Genomic DNA, 27,409 nt, shown 5'->3' with positions numbered 1-27,409 from the left:
ACATAAGTAATTCACGATGAACACACGCCGCGTGGTCAGAGGAACTTTCATTCGTCAGCGGCATTTACCGCGGCAAAGATGCATTTCCGGACATATATTCGTACCAATTTTTTTGTTCCACTTCCAATCACGAATCTATTCCTGCAATTTGTCGGTTTTATTAATTCCTAGGACAACTACCGTAAATTATTTCTAAGTAGTAAGACTGTGCAGTGTTAAGGCAAAGGTCCAACATCTGAGGGAGTACAATAGTGCAGTGCCCGTGTTACTCTGAATTACAATGCCATGCTCCTTTAGACACGCATATATGTGCAAAGGAAAAGACACTACGGCTACTACAGCTGTTATGAAATACATTACATGTATTCGCAATCGGGAATATAAATAACCATCAACTCTAGAATGCATCATATGTAATTCAGGACAACAGAGGCGCTGCAAAATCGCATATACCCTCCGACATCGGGCAAGTGACTTCCAAGGAAAACATCTCACCTGTACAGTAATAAACATAATGGAGGTACTAGTACAGGTTGTAGACGCGTTGCTAACGACATATGGAAGTTTGGGTCTGGCCGTCATTCCTGCACAGATAGTCGAAGGGCGCCTCACAGTAGCTCAGCGAGTTCGGTCAGAGGGCTGGCTGCCTTCTGTAATTAAAAAACTGAGTGAATGGATCAACGAAGAACTTGAACGTGTGTCATCGGACGTCCTCCCCGAACAAATTCAACGAACAATGTAGAATAAAATGAGATTAAAAAGAGGTAAGGCTACCGCTCGCGATATGCGAGTCCCGCTGCGGCATAAATTTTTGCTGTCGTCATTCCATTCTATAGCGATAGTTATCCATATTCGCAGTTGTGAATACATTTATGTATCTGAGAGGTGTTAAAATCCCTCTCCGGCGTACTCCCTCTCCAGAATATCTCAAATGAGACGACAATAAGTCATTTCTCTGATTCTCATCAATGTAAACGAAGTTTAAATTTGTAAGTCCATTTTGCGCGAGAAATCTAGCTGCATTAAAATCTGAGGGAACTTCAGAGGCTTTTTTCGTGTCTCGTGGGATATTATTTCGAAATAAGCTGATGAATATACACAATTATTTTTCAAAACAAGTCCACCTACAGTACCTTGTGAGATTACATTTATTTTATGAGGGAATTAAGTTATAAATTAAAGTAAAAGAAACGTGTCTGCCTTGCTTCTGCGTGGACACCAGGAGATGAGAGTGTGACGCAGGTAACCCCACTTTTCTGCCTCTGTACAGGAATAATTATGGGCCACGTTAATTTTAAAGCAACGGCTTTCCAACTATAATGATGTGACCAAGACGGAGGAGACCGTTCAAGAAGCTCCATCGTTAGCAGCAGCAGCAGCTCAGCGGCATGTTCCTCGGAGTTAACTGGCGGCTACGACCAGCTAGGTATCGGCAAAATAAGAGATCTGGGCAGTTCTTCCAGAACTGAGTGGTAAGATACAACTTTTTGTAGATAGGGCCATGTAAGATGGCAGTAGAAAATCGTGCCTACGATAACAGCCTGCTGTTTTCTTGCTGGAGGCGAGTTTTTAAAGAAGACTCATAAGACTCACTGAGCGTCACTTTTGTCAGTGCACTAGAATTGACAACACGAGGCGTCCACATCCATCAGGGAAGAACCTTGTGGACTACTGCCACCTTGCGGTGACACGATGAGACGGTCTCAATGTTATAGGGGCTTCATTTCTTTGATTTGTATAGCTTCTACTTTAATTAATGACCGATAAAATGTGACCGCGATACCGAACATTTGTGCACTCTTCGCTCCGGACTTCAACGATAAATATTCGATTTATGTTGCATTGTAATTCTTGAATACAGAATATATCCCAATTAAGGGTTGTTGTGATTGTTGTTCGGTCCTTCCTCTTCACCAAGATCTTCAAGATCAGCTTCCGTTAATCAATGTAGAAAGTGAATGTTTGATTCATGCTGCAGTTGTCCGTTATCGTGGATATAACCGGTTTTCGGTGATATCAACTTTATGGAAACCAGTTTAACCTGAGTATTAAAACCACTCGAAATATTCATTTTCTAAAATAACCGAGTTTCGATTTTTATTGCTATTGATCCCTGAAATAAAAGTAAAACTCGAACTAAGATTGAAAAAATTTAACTGTTTTAGTTTCAAGGTACAAAGAATCAACATATTAAATTAAATACTGAAATTAAAGAAAACTTGGTGCATCCACTGTTCGCTGCAGTTCTCGAAAAGTAATGAGAGGTTGAGTACTACAAAAAATCACCAGTATTCTCCTTTTGATCGCATTTTTTTTTAGTTCTGCTCTAAGATAATGTTGTAATCGGAAATCATACTACTATTTCGACATTTGAAATAGTCAGTGTTAAAAGGTGAAAACTGATGCTGAAGAACTCTGTTTTTCACTTTAATTCGACAGTTTTCAAGGGCTACAAGCAGGCAAAGGCATATTATGTAGATACAGGCTGTAGATCAGCTACTTTCTTCTGTTTAACCCAGAAGGGGACAAATCTTCTACACTGCATGTACACGCGCACCTTAAGCCACGACACACGGCAAGAGGGACATTCTTGTGCCAGTAATGCTGTACCAATTCTTATGCTACGTGCTTTTGCTCGCTTCTGTCGGCATTGTTATTAAGATAGCACTCATCAATAGCACTGATCACAAATCTGATGTGATTGGTGTTTTAAGACACAAAATGTCATAGTCATGAGCGCCGAATATGGTGTGTGTCGCGTGCAGAGGAAACAGGATTAACGTAGACCTAGTTTGCGTAATGCAATAAACTTAGAGAATTTCAAATTTGCAAGAAAGCAATTAACAAAGAACATCGGCAAACATTTCAGCGACAATAGTGGCAATGTGTGTGCCAGGCAGCACTGTAACATTGACTTTAGTGGGCGACGCTCTTATGGAATGAGTTTTACACGTACGTCTCATGACGCTTCCGCGCAGTTTCACTTGTGTAAGTACCTCTCTTGTACTTTGCAAACTTGGCAGTTCTGCGGCACACCTTGCTGCTTCGTTTCTTGGACTGGCTGTTCGTGTCAGGGTTCAAAGTAACAAAGCGACCTGGTACACGTAAATGAGGCAGTGTGTAAGCTGTTGCGGAGTGAACCGGTGAGAACCGCTACGACGCAGTTGTGGAGCGCCGCTGCGGGCCTGCCGGGTCACGGGGCGCTTCAGAGGCACGTGGCGACCGCCGTCGCAGGATACGGCCGCGCCCCGCCGTAAACCCGGCGCTGATGGCCGGCGTCCCAGCACTGGATGGCCGCCGGGACTCGCAAAGCCTGCGGCACGCGTCCCGGATAATCCGCGACCAGCACAACTCGAGGGCGCCGGCAGGACCAGCCAGTCGGCAGTCGCTCAACAGCAAGAAGCTTCGTGCTCCAACCTGCTGCACTGCAGCAAATACCAAACACGTTCATCATCAAAGGTGCAATCACACGCGTAGCTACTGCCGGTTGTCAGTAAGCTGCCATCAGAGCAACTGACGAATGTTAGGCCAGAGTTACTTATTTTTATACAAGCCAGATCTCAGTTTCCTTCATTTCACTTACAAGGTTAGTATTTGCTTTCGAACGAATGTATCTGGATGAAATTCCACGTTCGTAGTAGAGCCAGGAGATATGAAGATATTCCCAAAGATATGAAACTTCCTGGCAGATTAAAACTGTGTGCCCGACCGAGACTCGAACTCGGGACCGGTCCCGAGTTCGAGTCTCGGTCGGGCACACAGTTTTAATCTGCTAGGAAGTTTCATATCAGCGCACACTCCGCTGCAGAGTGAAAATCTCATTCTGGAAACATTCCCCAGGCTGTGGCTAAGCCATGTCTCCGCAATATCCTTTCTTTCAGGAGTGCTAGTTCTGCAAGGTTCGCAGGAGAGCTTCTGTAAAGTTTGGAAGGTAGGAGGCGAGATACTGGCAGAAGTAAAGCTGTGAGGGCCGGGCGTGAGTCGTGCTTCTGTAGCTCAGATGGTAGAGCACTTGCCAGCGAAAGGCAAAGGTCCCGAGTTCGAGTCTCGGTCGGGCACACAGTTTTAATCTGCCATGAAGTTTCATATCAGCGCACACTCCGCTGCAGAGTGAAAATCTCATTCTGGATTCCCAAAGATATTATATGACTGCCAAATGTCGTTGTGACTCACCTGACTATGCTTTCTGTCAAGGACGGCAGTCAGTCTACACCACGTCCCGTCCAAAAACCAACAATTACGGCAGACTTGTCAAAGCCGTTAAAACAACAACCTAAAGACATATACTTCGCAGTTTCTGAAGGGAATATGTTCCTGGAATGATGATACAGAGAGCCTTCAGCAGGTAAATATGGCAGCCAACCAGTTGCAATAAATGGTGGTTTTCAATTAACCTTAACCATGGTTTCAAAGTATATAAACCCCCCAGAAGAGCAAGAAACCTGCATACAACGCGACAGTATAAATTGCAATCAGAACATCGTGGACTAATATTACGTGTCATACAGAACTTACTGCGTGCAACAAGTGTAGGCATGTCACAAACAAAATGACGTATATCAACATAGACAAAGTAGTACTGACAAACTTCACATTAGCAAACAATCAGTTAACAAAGCGATTTCACACATCCACATGAAATGTATCGGCGATGATCTGTACATCCATTTGTAAAAATTAAAGGCCCTAAAATCAAGGAATTGTCACATCAGTAAAATCAATTACATAAAATGCCAGACCATGTTAAGAGCTACATGCCGACTGAGGGAGAGTAGAGGTCGTGAGTACCACGCAAACAAATCTTGAGGCGCATACGTCGATAAACAAGTACGCTTTGCGGCATAAACAGCCAATTACTAACAGAATTACAGAAATACACGGGTATAGAATGAAGTATTGAAAAAGACAAACACAAAATAAAATATGCTACCGTACGTTAAGACCCTTGTACAACCATCAGCACGTTATCGTAAGAAAATATGTCTGTGCCTAAGTACTTTACTACGAGCATAATTACGTTAAACAGATTAATATGACTTTCGGTACATCATCGAACGAAAAGTAATAATGCCAGTGCATAAGTATGCTATTAAACATAATGACGTTAAAGAGCAGAAATTCATAGGTCCCTGTATAGTGCCATACATAATAAGAGTGAGTGGCATCAACATCTTAGTACAACACAAACTGACAAACGAAACTGAATGCACAAAAATTATGTAACAGGATTTTGAGGAAATGAACCACTCGCAAAGGCTACCGGCAGTCGTATGAAGACTTTTCTTGTGAACAATATGGGTTTGAAGCCGTCGAGAAATTGTCTACAGGCGAGCTGCAGCTGGTCGTTTAGTAAATTCCCATCTCTGCGGTCTAGATGTCTATAGATCTTTAATTCTTCCCAAAGATCCAGCCTAATAGCTTTGACTTCTATGTGAGGAATAGCTACGTCTTCCAAATTTTTCAGAGTGTGTTTGGCGACCCGTAGATGATCAGTGTAACAACATGGGCAACTGTTGCAGGTTAATTTATAGGCACCTTAATTGGAAAACGAGTCGCAAGTATTTTCTACTCTTAGAAAAAGTCTTCTCTGCAAGCTATTGTTTGTAGAGAAAGAGACCTTAAAGTTATATTTATTCACTAGAAAATGTCTAACACTTTTATAAACGTTTCCTAAGAAGGCAGTGCATATGAATCTCTTATTGCGGCAGGAAAGATACACTCCTTAAAATGGAAAAAAGAACACATTGACACCGGTGTGTCAGACCCACCATACTTGCTCCGGACACTGCGAGAGGGCTGTACAAGCAATGATCACACGCACGGCACAGCGGACACACCAGGACCCGCGGTGTTGGCCGTCGAATGGCGATAGCTGCGCAGCATTTGTGCACCGCCGCCGTCAGTGTCAGCCAGTTTGCCGTGGCATACGGAGCTCCATCGCAGTCTTTAACACTGGTAGCATGCGGCGACAGCGTGGACGTGAACCGTGTGTGCAGTTGACGGACTTTGAGCGAGGGCGTATAGTGGGCATGCGGAAGGCCGGGTGGACGTACCGCCGAATTGCTCAACACGTGGGGCGTGAGGTCTCCACAGTACATCGATGTTGTCGCCAGTGGTCGGCGGAAGGTGCACGTGCCCGTTGACCTGGGACCGGAACGCAGCGACGCACGGATGCACGCCAAGACCGTAGGATCCTACGCAGTGCCGTAGGGGACCGCACCGCCACTTCCCAGAAAATTAGGGACACTGTTGCTCCTGGGGTATCGGCGAGGACCATTCGCAACCGTCTCCATGAAGCTGGGCTACGGTCCCGCACACCGTTAGGCCGTCTTCCGCTCACGCCCCAACATCGTGCAGCCCGCCTCCAGTGGTGTCGCGACAGGCGTGAATGGAGGGACGAATGGAGACGTGTCGTCTTCAGCGATGAGAGTCGCATCTGCCTTGGTGCCAATGATGGTCGTATGCGTGTTTGGCGCCGTGCAGGTGAGCGCCACAATCAGGACTACATACGACCGAGGCACACAGGGCCAACACCCGGCATCATGGTGTGGGGAGCGATCTCCTACACTGGCCGTACACCACTGGTGATCGTCGAGGGGACACTGAATAGTGCACGGTACATCCAAACCGTCATCGAACCCATCGTTCTACCATTCCTAGACCGGCAAGGGAACTTGCTGTTCCAACAGGACAATGCACGTCCGCATGTATCCCGTGCCACCCAACGTGCTCTAGAAGGTGTAAGTCAACTACCCTGGCCAGCAAGATCTCCGGATCTGTCCCCCATTGAGCATGTTTGGGACTGGATGAAGCGTCGTCTCACGCGGTCTGCACGTCCAGCACGAACGCTGGTCCAACTGAGGCGCCAGGTGGAAATGGCATGGCAAGCCGTTCCACAGGACTACATCCAGCATCTCTACGATCGTCTCCATGGGAGAATAGCAGCCTGCATTGCTGCGAAAGGTGGATATACACTGTACTAGTGCCGACATTGTGCATGCTCTGTTGCCTGTGTCTATGTGCCTGTGGTTCTGTCAGTGTGATCATGTGATGTATCTGACCCCAGGAATGTGTCAATAAAGTTTCCCCTTCCTGGGACAATGAATTCACGGTGTTCTTATTTCAATTTCCAGGAGTGTAGTTGCACTATGTTGAACATTTTTGAGAGGCTTTACCAAGAATTTCAGAGCACCGAAAATTAATAAATATGCATATAATATTTCTGCTCCGTATCATCATTAAAAATGTTTACTACTGGAACTGATCAGAGCAGTAATATTATAACGAAGACGAGACGTTCTGATAAGGAAAACAAAATTACTAAAAAGAAACTGTGCTTAATGCTCGACGTAGCTGGTTTTCGTGATCAGTCATTAATAGAGTGATGCTAGATAGTGCGTCGGTAATGAAGATTTGAATCGCCAGTGCTGGCGTGGACAATCATACATACAACAAATTGTGATCGGACTTCGTAAATCGTGAAAAGATAATGATGGGAAGGTTGTATGATTGAACATGCAAATTCGCATGTAGGCTGCTGCAATGGGCCGATCAGGTGCAACACCTTATCAAGACTTTCACGTTATCTCGTCTCAAATTGACATTGAAACAGATAAGTACGGTTTAGGACAAGGTAGACGCAAGCGTACGCCTACATCGGACGGTAAGAGTGTGTGAAGGAAACGAGAGATCTCACTACAGAAGCTAAAATCTTTTGTTTACACGGAAATTAATTCACATTTGAAGAGTCACAGATTACTTTTACATATTCGCTTGCCCAGCTAGATATAGAACGTCGCAAAAAATGGTAACAGGCAACAACATGAACATGAAAGAGTCAAGTATGAAAGCTTCGAGTCTTCTTAAGAAACTAGGTGGTTCTAACCCACTTGTACGCCAACCTTGAGGAATATCGGTAGACCAAATTGCAGAGCGAGTTACAATGCTCTCTAAAGTTCCATATAATAAACAGTATAACAAAGATATTTAAATACAGCTGAATGCAACAACACCTCATCCTGTGTACTCCAGGACTCTTACTGGCGATGATGTAACTAAAGGAGTATAAAACATTAAGCCGGACAAAGGTCCCAGGTTTGATGGAATCCACCGCGAATTCCTAAAGAAATCTGGAAAACATACAAGAACATGGCCAAGCAAATTTTCCTCTGTCATCCTGCAAACAAGATACATCCCTAAGGCGCTCAAGAAATCGAAAGTCATCGCAGTACTGAAACCGAAAAAATCGAAGAACCCACCTGAAAGTTACCGTCCTATAGCCCTATTGAGTTCATGTTACAAACCCCTTTAAAGAATAATTCTAGAGCAAATAGGCCCCTTGATGCTAGAATACGTGCCCGCAAAAAAGACTAGATTGAAACCCCATCGCAATGGTGTCGACCAAGTACTCAGCCTAGCAACACACTTTGAGTCAGAGTTTATGAAGCGGTTGAAAACCACAATGGTTTTTATCACCACGGTTTGAAGGAAGGTCTTATTTATGAAATGCTCAACGATTAGTAAATAACGTGCTCAGATCTTTCCAAACAGTAACAGCTAAAAGTCAGAGTGAATTGAGGCATTTAAATAATGTATTTCCTCAGTACTCGCCCCAGACTTGTTTAATCTACACGTGTTGGGTTGATCAAGTACGACTTTTACAGAATTTATATATGCCGACAGCAATGCGCTTGCCTACCACAGTAAGCTCATAGAGGGATGCAGTATCATCGAAAGATATTACAGAACTGCGGAAATACTTTGCCAAAAAGGCCAAAGCTGAAGTGCTGACTTTCACCTCTGCAACATACAAGCACTTCTATACTTCCAAGTATAGTTCAACAATAATTTAGTTCTCTATAATCCTTTTCAAAATAATTAGGAATAATAATGGACTGAACACTATCTTTTAAAAAGCCTCTAAGAAGCACCATAGCGAAACTCGGCACCAGGAACAATATAATCCGTAAGTTGTGCAGTACTACTTGGGAACGCAACCACCCACAGAACGTCAGCACTTAGGCTTGTGTACTCGGTTGCTTAATATTACGCTCCGCTCTGGTTAAATAACCGCCACGTGACGAAGATTCATGCCAAACGGAATGAGATAGTGATAACAATTAGCGCTCCCCTTTCTTGGTTACCTCTTTTGAGCCATTCCACTCCTCCTCATATTAGCAGACAGGAAAGAATGGTAGAGGAATACAACAAAATTGTAGCCAATCCGCACTTTTCACAGCACAGTGACATAGTCAACACTGCTTCCCCACCACAATTAGCAGAACTACGTTTGTGGGGAAATTTCAAAATTAACGATACGTGGAGAGAACATTGGGCAGTCCTGAAACCGGTTCAGGCTCCGCTCACTACCGACTCTACTTCACAACAAAAATGTAACTGCCTCGCCAATTATGGAAAACACTCAAAAGAATGAGAATATCACATGGCCATCCATTGTGACTCATTTTACAAATGGTGGATAACCGAACAACTGATCTGCCGGGAACATCGTCAGGCTGTTCACCACGTTGTCACGGAATGCTGCCTTACATAACATCCAGGAGTAAAATGTAAGTTTTGACGTTTCAGTCTCTGCACTGGATTGGATTCACTGTCTTAACTTCAAAATATAAATTTGTTTATACACTATAGAATGTTCTGTTTCATCCTTGTGACTACATTTTGAATTTCTATCACTTTATTTTGAAGATACTACTTTTATATATTATACCAAATCCATACGCTGAATACGTGATGACTGGGTGTTGTGTGCTGTCCTTAGGTTAGTTAGGTTTAAGTAGTTCTAAGTTCTAGGGGACTGATGACCATAGATGTTAAGTCCCATAGTGCTCAGAGCCATTTGAACCATACGCTAAATAAATATATGAAATTATAGTAAGAAAGAAGGGAAAGCAGAAAGGTGGAAGGAGTATGTAGAAGGTCTATACAAGGGCGATGTATTTGAGGACAATATTATGGAAATTGAAGAAGATGTAGATAAAGATGAAATGGGAGATATGATACTGCGTGAAGAGTTTGACAGAGCACTGAAAGACCTGAGTCGAAACAAGGCCCCGGGAGTAGATAACATTCCACTAGAACTACTGACAGCCTTGGGAGAGCCAGTCCTGACAAAACTCTACCATCTGGTGAGAAAGATGTATGAGACAGGCGAAATACCCTCAGACTTCAAGAAGAATATAATAATTCCAATCCCAAAGAAAGCAGGTGTTGACAGATGTGAAAATTACCGAACTATCAGTTTAATAAGTCACGGCTGCAAAATACTAACGCGAATTCTTTACAGACGAATGGAAAAACTAGTAGAAGCCGACCTCGGGGAAGATCAGTTTGGATTCCGTAGAAATATTGGAACACGTGAGGCAATACTGACCCTACGACTTATCTTGGAAGCTAGATTAAGGAAAGGCAAACCTACGTTTGTAGCATTTGTAGACTTAGAGAAAGCTTTTGACAATGTTGACTGGAATAGTCTCTTTCAGATTCTGAAGGTGGCAGGGGTAAAATACAGGGATCAAAAGGCCATTTACAATTTGTACAGAAACCAAATGGCAGTTATAAGAGTTGAGGGGCATGAAAGCGAAGGAGTGGTTGGGAAAGGAGTGAGACAGGGTTGTAGCCTCTCCCCGATGTTATTCAATCTGTATATTGAGCAAGCAGTAAAGGAAACAAAAGAAAAATTCGGAGTAGGTATTAAAATCCATGGAGAAGAAATAAAAACCTTGAGGTTCGCCGATGACATTGTAATTCTGTCAGAGACAGCAAAGGGAAGAGCAGTTGAACGGAATGGATAGCGGCTTGAAAGGGGGATATAAGATGAACATCAACAAAAGCAAAACAAGGATAATGGAATGTAGTCGAATTAAGTCGGGAGATGCTGAGCGTATTAGATTAGGAAATGAGACACTTAAAGTAGTAAAGGAGTTTTGCTATTTGGGAAGCAAAATAACTGATGATGGTCGAAGTAGAGAGGATATAAAATGTAGACTGGCAATGGCAAGGAAATCGTTTCTGAAGAAGAGAAATTTGTTAACATCGAGTATTGATTTAAGTGTCAGGAAGTCATTTCTGAAAGTATTTGTATGGAGTGTAGCCATGTATGGAAGTGAAACATGGACGATAAATAGTTTGGACAAGAAGAGAATAGAAGCTTTCGAAATGTGGTGCTACAGAAGATTTCTGAAGATTAGATTGGTAGATCACATAACTAATGAGGAGGTATTGAATAGAATTGGGGAGAAGAGGAGTTTGTGGCACAACTTGACTAGAAGAAGGGATCGGTTGGTAGGATATGTTCTGAGGCATCAAGGGATCACCAATTTAGCATTGGAGGGCAGCGTGGACGGTAAAAATCGTAGAGGGAGACCAAGAGATGAATACACCAAGCAGATTCAGAAGGATGTAGGTTGCAGTAGGTACTGGGAGATGAAGAAGCTTCCACAGGATAGAGTAGCATGGAGAGCTGCATCAAACCAGTCTCAGGACTGAAGACCACAACAACAACAACAACAACAACAGTAAGAAAACCATTGCGTACCCCCTCAGTCTGCTTGTGAGTGTCTCGTTTCTTTAAGACTCTGCAAACATAATCTAGATGTCACTGCAGATGTCACTGTATAAGCCAAACGCAATGTACATATCATAACAATAAATACCTGTGAAGACTTCGTCATCTTCTCGTTCACACTTGCATCTGCTAAGACATTTGGAGGGCACCATTTTTCTACTTTTCTTCACACATGTGGTCCAAATATTCCATCTGTTTCTTGCAAGCAAATGTAGAATTTGTCTGCTAATCGTTCGTCCACTGATAAAGCAATATCAATCGCGTAGGTTTGTGTTGCACTGTTAACTGAATGCAATGTCGACACATTGTTTCTCTTGTCTTTCGTGGATAGCGCTATTTCGGAAGGAAGTTCATAGCTGAACTGACTCTGATGACAGTTCTACACAGAACCATTTTGATATTTTTTGTCGTGTTTGGCGCGTTCACTTCAGAAACAAATGTTTCAGTTCATTGCATCCTCTCTTCTCCGTTGTCGTTATCGTTCTTCGAGTACAGCTGCTCGGGATGTTGTTATCCTAAATTCCGTTTTCAAATTAGTGATAAGTCGCTAGGGGAGTGGCAACAAAACGACTATTCAGTTTGGTATACGGAATCTATGACTCTGGGGACATACAATCCGGCTTTCGGAAAAATATCATCCACACAATTCCGAAGACTGCAAGAGCTGACAAGTGCGATAATTATTGCACAACCAGGCTAACAGCTCATGCATCCAAGTTGCTGACCAGGATAATAAATAGAAGAATGGAAAATAACATTGAGGATATGTTAGATGACGATCAGTTTCGCTTTAGGAAAGGTAAAGACACGAGAGAGGCAACTCTGACGTTGCGTTAGATATTGGAAATAAGACTAAAGAAAAATCAAGAGACGTTTGAGCCGTGGCGTTGCTGGCGCGCCAGCGTATTTGCAAGTACCTCGTCTTCGCGCTCTTATCTTTGCTTGTGACGCGTACTGAGTCTTACCTGACTTACCTTTGCCGGAGGAGTTAAGTAGAGGCTCTCGCGAAGAACGTGACAGTTGGCGTTCGATGTTTTCTGAGGCCGGAGTGCGCTTGTAATGGAGAGGGAACCGACCACGTGTGTGGGGCAGCTTGGTGGAGAGCCTTCCCTGTCGCCTGTGAGGAGGTTTGTTGCTGCCTCGGGTTGCGGGCTGCTAGTTCCGGACACGGCCGTTTACGGTCGTCGTCTGCTTATTGCGACCTTCTGTTCCCGACGCAAGCCATATCGGACGTCCAGCGAAAAGTTAAGTGCGATTAGGGCATGAGTGTGAAGTTGTTGAGGGCTCGCTTCTGGTAACTATAAGCGCGTTGCTGTTACCATGGAAGTAATGGTGTGCCTATGAATAGTTCATGGTGCTTAAGACAGGTGTTAAATATTAATATAATGCACGAGCGTCCTCTTCCAGCTCGTGGGTTCAAAATGGCTCTGAGCATTGCGGAACTTAACTTCTGAGGTCATCAGTCCCCTAGAACTTAGAACTACTTAAACTAACTAACCTAAGGACATCACACACATCCATGCCCGAGGCAGGATTCGAACCTGCGACCGCAGCGGTCGCGCGGTTTCAGACTGTAGCGCCTAGAACCACTCGGCCACCCAGGCCGCCAGCTCGTGGGAATTTGTTGTTTGATGTAATACGTAATCAGCTGCAAGGCCTTAATCTGTTCATCAAATATATTGCATTCGAGTGTTTAGTAGCCTTAGCGCAGCGAGTCCCAGTAAAGCTTATAATGAAATTTTCAGAAGTGTGTTCGTTACGGTTTTCACTGAACAGTGGAGCATTAGAGTTCACGTAATTTAATTGTGACTAATATTGGAGGGCCCGTTGGCCTTACTAATAATTGCAAGTTATTTTAAATATCTTAATAGCAAGCAATTCTCCTTAAGGTTATTGATAAGAATTGCGCTGTTGACTATACTTTGCCTGTGCAGTTCATTCGTAGTGGGGCAAAGGCAGTGTGCCGCTTTATTAGTGAATAATTTAAGAGGTTATTTAATATCTTTTGGTGGTTTTTTGCATTGTCCGTGATGACCTGTTCTGTGCGCTTGTTTAATGTTACAGCTGACTGGCTGGTGTTTTGGAGTAAGCGCTACCTTTTCACCTATGGATACCGGGGCTATGAAATCCTGGATAGCGGGAGATGACTTCGGGTCGAAGCTCGAGAAGTGGGTCTTGTACGAACTGCCGCCTTCCGCCTGCGGCCTTGGCTTCTCGAAGTTGAGGTTTCGTTCTGCCTTCGAGTGACCTGGAGTCATTCCTAGCTAATTAAGTCTGGCGCTAATTATATTTTCTCGGGTATTTATTATATTTATTATTTTTATTAAATCTTGTCTCAAGAACAACATACGATTGTGAAAGTTTGTTGCAGTGCCACTCTTAGTAATACTTGGCGCTGGCTAATTGTGTTACAGAGCCTTGGAGCCGAAGTCTAAAACCTTAGTGATATTGATTGACTCCTGACTGTGAAACAAGTGCCTTTGTATCACCTTCATCCTGCTATTTATTGGGTGCATCTCTGGCAGGTTGTTATGTAGGTAAATGTTTTTGAGAGCATCAGTTCTCAGTGTCCGAAGACTTGCCAGAAATATTGTGTCTTAATTTAAGCTTTCAGGAGCATAATTGTCAGTGGTTTTAAAATTTTCTTATATATGAGATAGACTTAGTTTCATAATAAGACATTGGTAGCAGATTCACTAAATTCGTGTGGCTTACCGTTCTTATTACCTAAAGCAATCAGGCTTAAGATATTGTTGTTTTAAAGGAGTTTGTTGTTATTATTGTTAAATAAAACGAGTGATAACGAAAGGGGTCCAGTCCTTCCTATTGTTTCCCTATTTCCTAGGAGAAGCGCGTTTGAACGTTCATAGGCTTTTTCGACCTGGTAAAAGGGTTCGACCATGTAAAATGGTGCAAGATGTTCGAAATTCTGAGAAAAATTGTTGAAAGCTATAGGGAGAGACGCGTAATATACGACATGTACAAGAGCCAAGAGGGAATAATAAGAGTGGACGACCAAGAGCGAAGTGCTCGGATTAAAAAGAGAGTAAGACAGGAATGAAGCCTGTCGCCCCTAATGTTTCTTCTCAACATCGAAGAAGCAATGATGGCAATAAAAGAAACGTTCAGGAGTGGAATTAAAATTCAAGGTGAAAGGATATCAATGATAGATTCGCTGATGGCATTGCTATCCTAAGTGAAAGTGAAGAAGATTTACATTATCTGCTGAATGGACTGAACAGTATGAGTGCAGAATATGGACTGACAGTAAATCGAAGAAAGACAAACAAATGAGATGAAGCAGAAATGAAAATAGCGAGAAACTTAACATCAGTATTGATGGTCACGAATCAGTTGAAGTTAACGAATTTGATACCTAGGCAGCAAAACAACCAAGAAGGACGAAGTAAGGAGGGCATCAAAAGCAGACTAGTAATGGCAAAAAAGGCATTTCTGGCCAAAAGAAGTATATTAGTATCAAACATAGGCCTCAATTTGAGGAAGATATTTCTGAGAATGTAGTGTGAAGCACACCGTTACATGGTAGTGAGGCGTGAACTGTGGAAAAACCGTACAAGAAGAGAATCGAAACATTTGAGATGTGGTGATAAAGACGAATGTTGAAAATTAGATGGATTGATAAGGTAAGGAATGAGGAGGTTCTCCGCAGAGTCGGAGAGGAATGGAATATGTGAAAACACAGACAAGGAGAAGGTACAGGATGGTAGAACATATTAAAACGTCAGGTAATGACTTCCATGATACCAGAGGGAGCTGTAGAGGGCAAAAACTGCAGACGAAGACAGAGCTTGGAATGCATCCACCAAATAATTTCCCAAAATGCAACATCACGTACACAATGCACTGTCTTCCTGGTCTCGACTGGTGTAGCGGTAGGCAATGGGCGAATTTGGCGTCGCATACACAGCAGCCTCCATTGGGGGAGTGCAGAGGTTTGCAGATAAATGAACATCACCGGCGCAATAACGGACCTTCAGATGATCTCTCTCAGGATTGTGGTGTGAATGTTTTTTTCGAGCCCATATACTTTCCCTGATAGCGACTTTTATCTTTAGTGCTAGTACTTCCTCCTGGACTTAACCTCTGTCCCGTGATACGTTAAAAGCCGCCCACTGGTCATAAAATATTCACACCATCTAAATACTGGTAACTGTACCTTCGGTGGAACTTATTTTCGTTACATAACACGGATCTTTCCATAGCCGTGAGCTCCCTATTGAACAAAACTGTGCTTGTAATTCTCTTACACTGAATGCCAAGCCATTTGCGGTCACAAACATTAATAGAATTTGACTATACATTCTACAGCAAAGAAACCATGCAATGGAAATTTACTGGACTTCACATCGAAAGATCGACACACTGAATGCTCTCTAGTATCTTTATTTTACAGGGTAAACGTGTCTTAACGACCACAGGAGGTAAAATAGGGTGCTGGTATGCACACTGCGGAAAATTTTAACGAACTAAGTTTATTCAAAATCGACATTTATTCACGAAACGGTACGTACTCGTGAACTTCAGGAACATTTAACACAAAATTCTAACTCAAGGAAAATTGTTTTTCATTATATTAATCATCATTATTCAGCGGGATTAGGTTAAGGAATGCAACATGGACTCTCGTGTGCTCCATCACAAAGATTCAAACATTCAAAGAATATCGAAAGCAGAGTTCACCATATTCTAGTGAAGTCGTCAAAACTGACACACAGCGAATGCAAGTACGAAACAAAAATGGGATCACGGTGCATGAGCTGGATCATGACTGGATCAAGAACAGAGTCGGGCCTATCTCAATCTAACAAAACGATAACAAAGTTCCTACTCGCGAGAAACCCATAATGCTTCTGAAAAGTGACTTTAAAAGTTATGTAAAGTGTTGTACCGGACGGAAATACCCTCGTCAGTATTGTGATGGATTCCTTAGTTACTCCAGGAGGACGTCGAATAGATACTGTAACATATAAAATACAGTATTAATTCACTTAATTATAACATAGAGAAGATGAGTTACTTAATGGTACAGTCCATTTCCACATGAGTATCATTAGTATTGATGATTGTCACTGAACACTAACGTATCACTTGATTCTGGCAAGATACGAGCCCTTAGTGAAACTATAAGTGATAGTATCTTTTACGTAGAGTTCTGAAAATTCAATCTTCGCACTGCTGGCTTAGTACAAAGACGTTGCTGTCGTCTTTGTCGATAATGCGAATTGGGCTGAGCGGTACCGTCTTCCTCTGTAAGAGAGTGGAAGCGGCGGCGTATCGAAACACTTTTGGGCGTGTACCCTTCCGGCACACATTTCAGCTCATCGCCGATGATTCTGCACAAAGCGCCGATGCAGCTGATGTCATCAGTTTTTCCCTTCCTTTCTCCTCACTCCACCTTCATTTTACGTAAAAGTTACCACCACATCGTTAGTTTTAGTTTAAACGCGGTCAATTAAGGCGTAGCTATCGTAACATTGAAAATATATTGTAGCACCTGACATTTTCAACTGACAGTTGACAAAAAGGTATTTTAATGCCCGCTGAACACTGTTTTGAGCACCAATAAACAACACTGTTCCAAATGGTAAATTATGAATGCAACAATAATTTCTGATGGGATGGACAGCCGCTTTGGAAATAATTAATGTTTCAAAATTTCGTACATCTAATTTAATTTGACTTACTCGCTTCGTCAGAATGCAGTTTTACAAAATCATCTGAAGTGAAACTAAATGGCAGTTGTCCACTTACATGCGAAATTTATAATTATGTATCAAGTGTTCACTACGCTAATCATGACCTCTCCTTTTCTCGGCCTTCCAGAGAAAATTTTCTTCTAAAATGCACTGTGCTATCACTGACTAGACGTCGCAAAAAGGAGGCACAACCTTTTGTAGCACACACATCTTCAACAGTTTCGGGACCGTTGCGTCGGTAATGCCAAAGATGTCAGCACCGAGTCGCCTAGCGGAATTCCCTTGTCGCAACATTTCTTTGTAACATTTATTTACACAGTCTGGGGCCGTCTACTGGATGTGCCCATACTGATTCCAAAACACAACACCTGCTCACAGTATAGTGGGTTGTGGAACTTTAAGTAATAATGCTCACAAAGTTATGCTTCAAAGCATTTTAATTTTTATACATTTCTTGTTGTGTTCTCATTTTTAAACTACTATTAGAAATATAATTTTGATTAGTACCACTCAGCTGTCTTGTATTATCTTACCCAAGTTTCGAAAATACAATTCTCGTTTCGTCTGTTCCCTCACAGCGCTCGTTTTCTTTATAGTGACACACTCTCTAGGTCCAACTCGTTTTGCTGCCAATCTAGAAAAGTGAATACACCTCCAGGAGGTGATAATGTGCAAATTGTAAGTCAGTGGTTTAGAGGAACAACGAAAAATCAACATTTGGACGTTTTGTCGCCGATTTAAGCTCCGCTCCATCAGAATCTGATTTCAATGTTTAACCATTGCGCCACCTCAGTCATTTCATGTGTTATTAGATATTCTTGAGCTTTTGCGCTATTATACGTCAATGAGCGTTCCAGGCTGAACATCAGTTGAATAAAACTTGAAATTTCTAGTTTCCTTAAATGTGTTAGCAATAGATGGTGTCGCCAGGAAGTTTTTCTAGGATTTTAGTTGTGCTCTATCTTCCTGCAAGAAAGCGGGAAACATCACTAACAACTGGTGCGCTGGAAAAACATTAAAATTTACCATTGGAATATTGCAACTAAAGCGCAGAGTTTAAGCCTAGCTCTACACACAGTTTAATGAATGACAATCAGAATTTAGATTTTAATTTAAAACGGGACTTGATTAAGGAAATGTAGTACTACAAAGCTAGCAAGTATTTCATCTGTGTAATTGGAGCTTCTTTCCAAAGCCAGAATACCATCATTAACTAGTTGTTAGTTTCTAGGACTGAAGTTATTAGTACAGAACTAAAATTTAATGCTCAGTTTCCCAAAACTCATACATTCTGGTGCCACATTTTACATAAATTATTCCATTAACAATAAAGATGTCAAACTGTAATCATTGTACAACGTTATGTTAGACCTACTTCTTTATTGTTATTGAAATCTTCACCTGTCTCTCTGGCTATATCGACGACGTATGAAATCGTTGTTCACCCTACTCGAGAGAGTTGCATTTCAGAGCACGTTTCTATGTATCATTTGCAGTTGACTAATTTTCCACCCCTCAGCCAGTAGGATCTGTGCAATGAACTGTGTAAAACAGACCAATGAATCATATAAAGTGGTCCCTATTTGTTGCTTACCGTTTACGCAGGAGAATCCATCACTTTGGTGATGATGCATCGCCCCAGCTGGGAGTCTGGCGTCGCATTAATTCGTTAGTCCAGCGAAAGCGTCAGGTGTGCGATAACACAGTAAGTGAACATGTTGTGCGTTAGAGATTTGGCGGTGCCCTAACCAGTAAAGCCGGGCCTGTCTGCTACATTGTTAACATCACCAGTTTCTCACTTCTCGTTAACTTCAAACCCCTATTATGCTTGTCAAACCAATCGTGAAACGAAGCAATACTTCACGCGAAAAGCAAATACAACCTTTCATGACACACAAATACGACGCCTGGGATGATAGCATTCCAGACAACGTGTGGAATCTACTTAGAGTAACAACTTCAAATTTGAAACTTCCTGGCAGATTAAAACTGTGTGCCCGACCGAGACTCGAACTCGGGACCTTTGCCTTTCGCGGGCAAGTGCTCTACCAACTGAGCTACCGAAGCACGACTCACGCCCGGTACTCACAGCTTTACTTCTACAGTAGAGCTTCTGTAAAGTTTGGAAGGTAGGAGACGAGGTACTGGCAGAAGTAAAGCTGTGAGTACCGGGCGTGAGTCGTGCTTCGGTAGCTCAGTTGGTAGAGCACTTGCCCGCGAAAGGCAAAGGTCCCGAGTTCGAGTCTCGGTCGGGCACACAGTTTTAATGTGCCAGGAAGTTTCATATCAGCGCACACTCCGCTGCAGAGTGAAAATCTCATTCTGGAAACTTCAAATTTGTCCCTAGATGAGGACTCGAAGTTAGACGTCTTGAATCTTGCTCCTTGGTTCTTGGATTCTGTCACGTACAACGTGTGTTCAAAAAATAGCAGTCTTTTCTCCAAAATTTTATTTATTCTTCTATATTAATGGCACCCTTTACAAAATAATCTCCATTAGACACTGCCCGCTTATATCAGCGCGTTTTCCAGTCACCGAAACACTTCTGGAATTCAATTTATTGGAATACCTTTAAATCTCTCCTGGATGTGTTTTAATCTCATGCAAGCCTTTAAGGTTTCCTTTATTTCTGGGAACTGAAAAAAACATCACATACGAGAATGTCAAGCTAATATGGAGGCTGGGGTGGCATTCAAGTTTTGTTTTTCCCTAAAAGTCACGAACAAGAAACGGACACATGGTACAATATACCAACATTTGGAACGTAGTGAGCGTAACCTTCACATTTGACATCAGTTATGGAGGTTTCTTCAGTCTTCGCAATGCTTTCCGTGGGATGATTGGGTCTTAGTTTCGACGACGTACCGGTAAGTCCATGTTTCGTCACATATTACGATACGTTTCAGCAGTCATCCTTTGTTGTTAACTTCACCTAGGGTCTTCTGAGCAACTTCCATCTGTCGATATTTTTGTTCTACATTTGACGATGTTGGAACAAATTTTGCAATAGCATCTTTAATACCCAAAAAATCTGAAAATTTCATAGTATTAGGCAACTGATATGCCAAACATCATCAATCATTTCTATCACTGTCATTCAGTGATCTTTTCAATTTCTGCAGTCTCTCATCTGTTGATGAGACGGTGGGTCGCCCAAGGCCTTCTTTGAAACGCCTGTATCAAACACAAACCCTCGTTTTACTCATAGCAGACTGCCCAAAACAAATATCTGACGTTTCTAAATCTATGCTGCACTTAAACCCCTCCGTACAGCAAACTTTAATCTGACTGATTTTCTAAAAAATTAATAATCGTCTACAGTACATAAACAAAAGTTTTCTTTTTAACAGGAGGCAAAAGAGTAAGTAACCAACGGGGCTACTGCTGTAACGATTTTTGCCAACAAGTTTCAGTCATGTAGCAGTTTTAGTGTTAAATATAATATCATTGAAAGAAAGCTAAAATGTCGTCTTCAAACTTTATGTAAGTCAGTGAGCATAACGTTTGAACTATGACGACAGGCCTCTTGCTTGAAAGTTATTACATAGGGTAATTTTACATTATACCGCGTTTCCCAAATCTTTAGTGCCAAAATTATGTAGAGAACTTTGAGATAAGAAATAATTACTCAGCCACCGTAAAGATGACACGTTGAGTTTCAGAAAGGCACAACAAAAAGACTGTTACACATAGGGCTTTCGTCCGAAGCCTCGTTCAAAAAAGAAAGGAAAACACATGCGCTTTCACACAAGTAGGTAAACCTGACTTACAAGTGACCCGAATCTCTGGCCACAGTCTGGCGTGTGCATGACGCCTGCCTGTTTTCGTCAATGCACGTGTGTTTTCCATTCTTTCTTGAAGAAGGTTTCGGATGAAAGCTCATTGTGGAACAGTATTTTCGTTCTCTAACTCAACTTGTTATCTTAACGGTGAGTAACAATCCATCACTTTCATACTATTGTTGAAGTTCCGACATTCACTTTGAATTGTTTTAAAAAATTACTTAGGTCAGAGGTGGGCAACAGTTTTGGCTCGAAGACGACTTTGTAGAAGCAGAGGTTAATGGAGGCCCTCGCCATTCAAAATGATTGCATGAATAAGCTAACTTTGCATTTCAGAAAAGGTATAAATTCTCAGACAAAAATCATGACTGTCTCCGTGTATCGCACAGAAACCATTAGCGGGCCTCATGCGGCCCTTCGTTCATTATTTCCTCACACCTGACTTGGGTAATTAGAATTTAGTTTCTGATTACCATAACAACAACTTAAGCTCATTGAGTGCGATCAGTGTGGTGATTGCCTTTTTCAGTGTATGACTTACATCACACCTCACTGCCAGTACATCTAAATCATTTGGCCCCTTTTGATTACAAATTTCGTTGACGATAGCGACTACACGTATTTTCCAAAGCGTCACTACTTCGGGAAGGACGAGAAGAAGAAAGATGCAAAAGAAAATTTTATACGTATATAAAAAAAAGTTTTGTATGACCTCGGTTCAGAGACTTCCGAAACCTGTACAGAAAACTGGAATAGAGATCGACATAAATATCATTTTCGCCCTTTTTATTGCTCATGAAAACCACACATTGCATGTCATACCACCATACCGTCAGACTTTCAGAGGTGGTGGTCCAGATTGCTGTACACACAGGTACCTCTAATACCCAGCAGCACGTCCTCTTGCATTGATGCATGCCTGTATTCGTCTTGGTATACTGTCCACAAGTTCATTAAGGTACTGTTGGTCCAGATTGCCGCTCTCGTCAACGGCGATTCGGCGAAGATCCCTCAGAGTGGTTGGTGGGTCACGTCGACTGTAAACAGCCCTTTTCAATCTAAATGGTTGAAATGGCTCTGAGCACTATGGGACTTAACTTCTGAGGTCATCAGTCCCCTAGAATTCAGAAGTACTGAAACCTAACTAGCCTAAGGACATCACACACATCCATGCCCGAGGCAGGATTCGAACCTGCGACCGTAGCGGTCGCGCGTTTCCAGACTGTAGCGCCTAGAACCGCTCGGCCACTACGTCCGGCTTTTAAATATATGCCAGGCATGTTTGATAAGGTTCATGTCTAGAGAACATGCTGGCCACTCTAGTCGAGCGATGTTGTTATCTTGAAGGAAGTCTTTTACAGGATGTGCACGATGGGGGCGCGAATTGTCGTCCATGAAGACGAATGCCTCGCCAAAATGCTGCCGATATGGTTGCACTATCGGTGTCGGGGGATGGCAGTCCCGCATCATACAGCCGTTACGGCGCCTTCCATGACCACCAGCGGCGTACGTCGGCCCCACATAATGCCACCCCAAAACAGCAGGGAACCTTCATCTATCTGCACTTGATGGACAGTGTGTCGAAGTCGTCCAGTCTGACCGGGTTGTCTCCAAACACGTCTCTGACGATTGTCTGCTTGAAGGCATATGCGACACTCATCGGTGAAGAGATCGTGATGCCAATCCTGAGCGGTCCATTCGGCATGTTGATGGGCCCATCTGTACCGCGGTGCATGATGCCGTGGCTGCAAAGATGGACCTCGCTATGGACGTCGGGAGTGAAGTTGCGCATCATGCAGCCTACTGCGCACAATTTGAGTCGTAACACGATGTTCTGAGGCTGCACGAAAAGCATTATTCATAGGTAGCTGTCATTCACTTAGTAGTAGCCATTGGCCGACCTGTGCGACGCATGTCATCGACAGTTCCTGTCTATCTGTATCTCCTCCATGTCCGAGCAACATCGCTTTGGTTCACTCCTTAACGCCTGGACACTTCACTTGTTGAGCGTCCTTTCTGGCAAAAAGTAAAAATGCGGACGCGATCGAACCGCGGTATTGACCGTTTAGACATGGTTGAACTACAGGCAGTATGAGTCGTGTACCTCCTTCGTCGTGAAATGACTGGAACTGATCGGCTGTCGGACCCACTTCGTCTAATAGGGGCTGCTCATGCATGGTAGTTTATATCTTTGGGCAGGTTTAGTGACATCTCTGAACATTCAAATGGACTGCGTCTGTGATATAACATCCACAGACAACGTCTATCTTCAGGAGTTCTGGGAACCGGGCTGATGATAAACTTTTTTTGATGTGTGTATTTAAGTAATATTGAGTGAAAGGTTACCAGGGAGCTGACATACAGCTTTCCCGTAACACATGTTCTTTATTTTACATTCTCAGCTTGGTACTAAGCAACAATGTCCACTATGCTACATATTTTACTCCATTTTTGTCCTGCGAGTTTTCCTTCTGGCAACATGTGGTCGATTTGCTTTCCTTGTGACTTTTGCTTTGTCGGTACTGAAGTGAGAAACTGTTGATTTTGAACGATTATATTTGCTGAAACTGCTCATAGTGACATGACCTGTTAATACAATCCTTTGAGGATTCGTTAGCTGTAGTTTACAAGTCGAGCGAGATGTGCTTGTGTGTGTAAGAGGGCTATTCGGAAAGTAAGGGACGATCGTTTGCGAAATGGAAACCAAAGTGAAAATCCGATGAAGCGTTGCACAGATGTGTTAGACAGTATCTCCAGTATGCCACTAGATAGCGTGACGTCGCTCTTCTCAGTTCTGAGCGCACAGTGACAGCGTAAAAATGTCTAGAAAATACACTCCTGGAAATGGAAAAAAGAACACATGGACACCGGTGTGTCAGACCCACCATACTTGCTCCGGACACTGCGTGAGGGCTGTACAAGCAATGATCACACGCACGGCACAGCGGACACACCAGGACCCGCGGTGTTGGCCGTCGAATGGCGCTAGCTGCGCAGCATTTGTGCACCGCCGCCGTCAGTGTCAGCCAGTTTGCCGTGGCATACGGAGCTCCATCGCAGTCTTTAACACTGGTAGCATGCCGCGACAGCGTGGACGTGAACCGTATGTGCAGTTGACGGACTTTGAGCGAGGGCGTATAGTGGGCATGCGGGAGGCCGGGTGGACGTACCGCCGAATTGCTCAACACGTGGGGCGTGAGGTCTCCACAGTACATCGATGTTGTCGCCAGTGGTCGGCGGAAGGTGCACGTGCCCGTCGACCTGGGACCGGAACGCAGCGACGCACGGATGCACGCCAAGACCGTAGGATCCTACGCAGTGCCGTAGGGGACCGCACTGCCACTTCCCAGCAAATTAGGGACACTGTTGCTCCTGGGGTATCGGCGAGGACCATTCCAACCGTCTCCATGAAGCTGGGCTACGGTCCCGCACACCGTTAGGCCGTCTTCCGCTCACGCCCCAACATCGTGCAGCCCGCCTCCAGTGGTGTCGCGACAGGCGTGAATGGAGGGACGAATGGAGACGTGTCGTCTTCAGCGATGAGAGTCGCTTCTGCCTTGGTGCCAATGATGGTCGTATGCGTGTTTGGCGCCGTGCAGGTGAGCGCCACAATCAGGACTGCATACGACCGAGGCACACAGGGCCAACACCCGGCATCATGGTGTTGGGAGCGATCTCCTACACTGGCCGTACACCACTGGTGATCGTCGAGGGGACACTGAATAGTGCACGGTACATTCAAACCGTCATCGAACCCATCGTTCTACCATTCCTAGACCGGCAAGGTAACTTGCTGTTCCAACAGGACAATGCACGTCTGCATGTATCCCGTGCCACCCAACGTGCTCTAGAAGGTGTAAGTCAACTACCCTGGCCAGCAAGATCTCCGGATCTGTCCCCCATTGAGCATGTTTGGGACTGGATGAAGCGTCGTCTCACGCGGTCTGCACGTCCAGCACGAACGCTGGTCCAACTGAGGCGCCAGATGGAAATGGCATGGCAAGCCGTTCCACAGGACTACATCCAGCATCTCTACGATCGTCTCCATGGGAGAATAGCAGCCTGCATTGCTGCGAAAGGTGGATATACACTGTACTAGTGCCGACATTGTGCATGCTCTGTTGCCTGTGTCTATGTGCCTGTGGTTCTGTCAGTGTGATCATGTGATGTATCTGACCCCAGGAATGTGTCAATAAAGTTTCCCCTTCCTGGGACAATGAATTCACGGTGTTCTTATTTCAATTTCCAGGAGTGTAGTTTCCCTCGCCAAGTATGGGTGATTGCTGTGCGTTTTTGCATGATCTCGCAACTCCACGTAATGTAACTCTCGTGCGTTTCATACTTCATGACAATTGGTTCAAATGGCTCTGAGCACTATGGGACTTAACATCTGAGGTCATCAGTCCCCTAGGACTTAAAACTACTTAAACCTAACTAACCTAAGGACATCACACACATCCATGCCCGAGGCAGGATTCGAACCTGCGACCGTAGCAGTCGCGCGGTTCTGGACTGAAGCGCCTAGAACCGCTCGTCCACCGCGGCCGGCTCCATGACAATTACCGGACTCACACTGTAGTGACAATGAGGACGTTCGTGCAGGATTTTCGATGTGAGAATTTGTCCACCGACTGTAATGTAATAAAATAAATGTTTCTTTATTTGTGACTCATTTTCTTTGCTATCAAGGTAATTTAATAGAATGAATATGAGCAGTGACTTATGCAAAAAAGAAACACACATTAATCCAATGGCTCAGCATAAAAGAGAAATAACTAATGAAGGAATATTATCAACAGTGTAATATGTTGTTTAATTTATTCCGACGTGTATTAAACTAGCTCAGTTCTCAGAGTAGTTACGTAATCGTCGATAATTAATTGTCCTTTTCTTATTTATTCAAAACTACACATATTATTCCAGGCTCGTGAGAAGTCGTGTGCTTATTGCACCAGAGAATATTTGCCAAGTCTGTTCGATGTACACTACTGTAATACGTAACGTATCGTGGTTTCGTCTCGATTCACCAATATAAGATAACAAGAGTAGCATCTATAAATGAAATCCTATAATGGAACTGAAATCCTGTGACCAGACCTTTCCTGCCTAGGATGTTATCTCGTTATATAAAGAAAATCTGCAAATAAAATTGTTAAATTATTGGAAGCTGCCTCGAGTCTCGTGGGATCTGAAATAAAGTTAATTGTCCTAACCGACGGCACGTCTCGTAGATGAGCTAAAAGAAAAACGTTAAAGATTTTTCTAAGATGGCGCCTAACAGTGAAAATTGGTTTTTAAGACCCATATCTACTTAAGACAGTCTCGGTATCAGACTAACAATAGATTGACCACATATACAAAATTCTTTTGACAAAATAAACACTATATCTTTCGAGTTTTAACTACAACTTGCATTATCAGCTAGTACAGCAAGATGAGCGTTACACAAGAACGTCCTCTTAGATCCGAATCCAAGCAAATAAGATAAGTGCAAGACAAAGGACAGATAGTTCATGCATAGAAGCGCAAGAGTCCATAGAATAACATGTCTATTGTAGTTCTATCTCTTCTTCTTTGGCGGACTTGTCGATTATTTATAAAATTTATCGTAATATTTAGTTTATAATTATTTTAAAAACTCAGGTCCACCCAGGAGAAACAGTACACGACCACGCAGCCCGGATTTTCATCTCTGCTCAAATGAACCGCTGCCTCTGAAGACGACATTTAGAGGCAGACAACGAGCTGCAGCCCAGCGTAGCAAATTGTCGGGAAGCCTTCTATGACGAGGGTATTGAAAAGTTAGTTCAACGCTACGATACACGTCGGCCATATTTGACAGAGGCTGAGTAGTGTGGTGTAGTCCGTTTGGAGTCTGGTGGGTGATTGTTCAGAAAATACTCAGCAAAAATGGCGTTAGGAGAAGATCGTCCAATCTACGGCCCTTTCTTTGGAGTAATGGGGGCTGCTTCTGCAATAATTTTCAGCTCTCTGGGAGCAGCATACGGAACTGCGAAGTCCGGTGCGGGTATTGCAGCGATGTCTGTAATGCGACCAGAGCTGATTACGAAGTCTATAATCCCCGTTGTCATGGCTGGTATCATCGCTATTTACGGCTTGGTCGTAGCAGTATTGATAGCAGGAGCTCTTGAGGAGCCCGTCAGCTACACTTTATTTAAGGGATTTGTCGCAACGGCGACTATGTAGAGAAGTAGCTGAATGGTGTTTCAAATAAAACAGATTGGATTTTCACCGTGTTTGCCATACCGCGACCGATCGTTCCTTATTTTCCGAGTAGCTACTAACTATTGTTCCTCGTCGTC

At 43.4% G+C, this 27,409-nt stretch overlaps 1 non-coding gene across 1 annotated transcript; it reads right to left on the bottom strand.

The window, feature by feature from the left end:
* Positions 1 to 13,107: 13,107 nt before the first annotated feature.
* Trnaf-gaa (transfer RNA phenylalanine (anticodon GAA)) lies at positions 13,108 to 13,191 on the bottom strand. The gene is given in 2 exon segments: positions 13,108 to 13,142; positions 13,152 to 13,191. It is a non-coding gene; the product is annotated as a tRNA-Phe (tRNA).
* Between the last annotated feature and the right edge of the window lie 14,218 nt (positions 13,192 to 27,409).

Source organism: Schistocerca nitens, chromosome 1 (assembly GCF_023898315.1).
Source record: "Schistocerca nitens isolate TAMUIC-IGC-003100 chromosome 1, iqSchNite1.1, whole genome shotgun sequence".
Classification (NCBI taxonomy): Eukaryota; Metazoa; Arthropoda; class Insecta; order Orthoptera; family Acrididae; genus Schistocerca; species Schistocerca nitens.
This window is presented reverse-complemented; position numbering and strand designations above follow the sequence as displayed.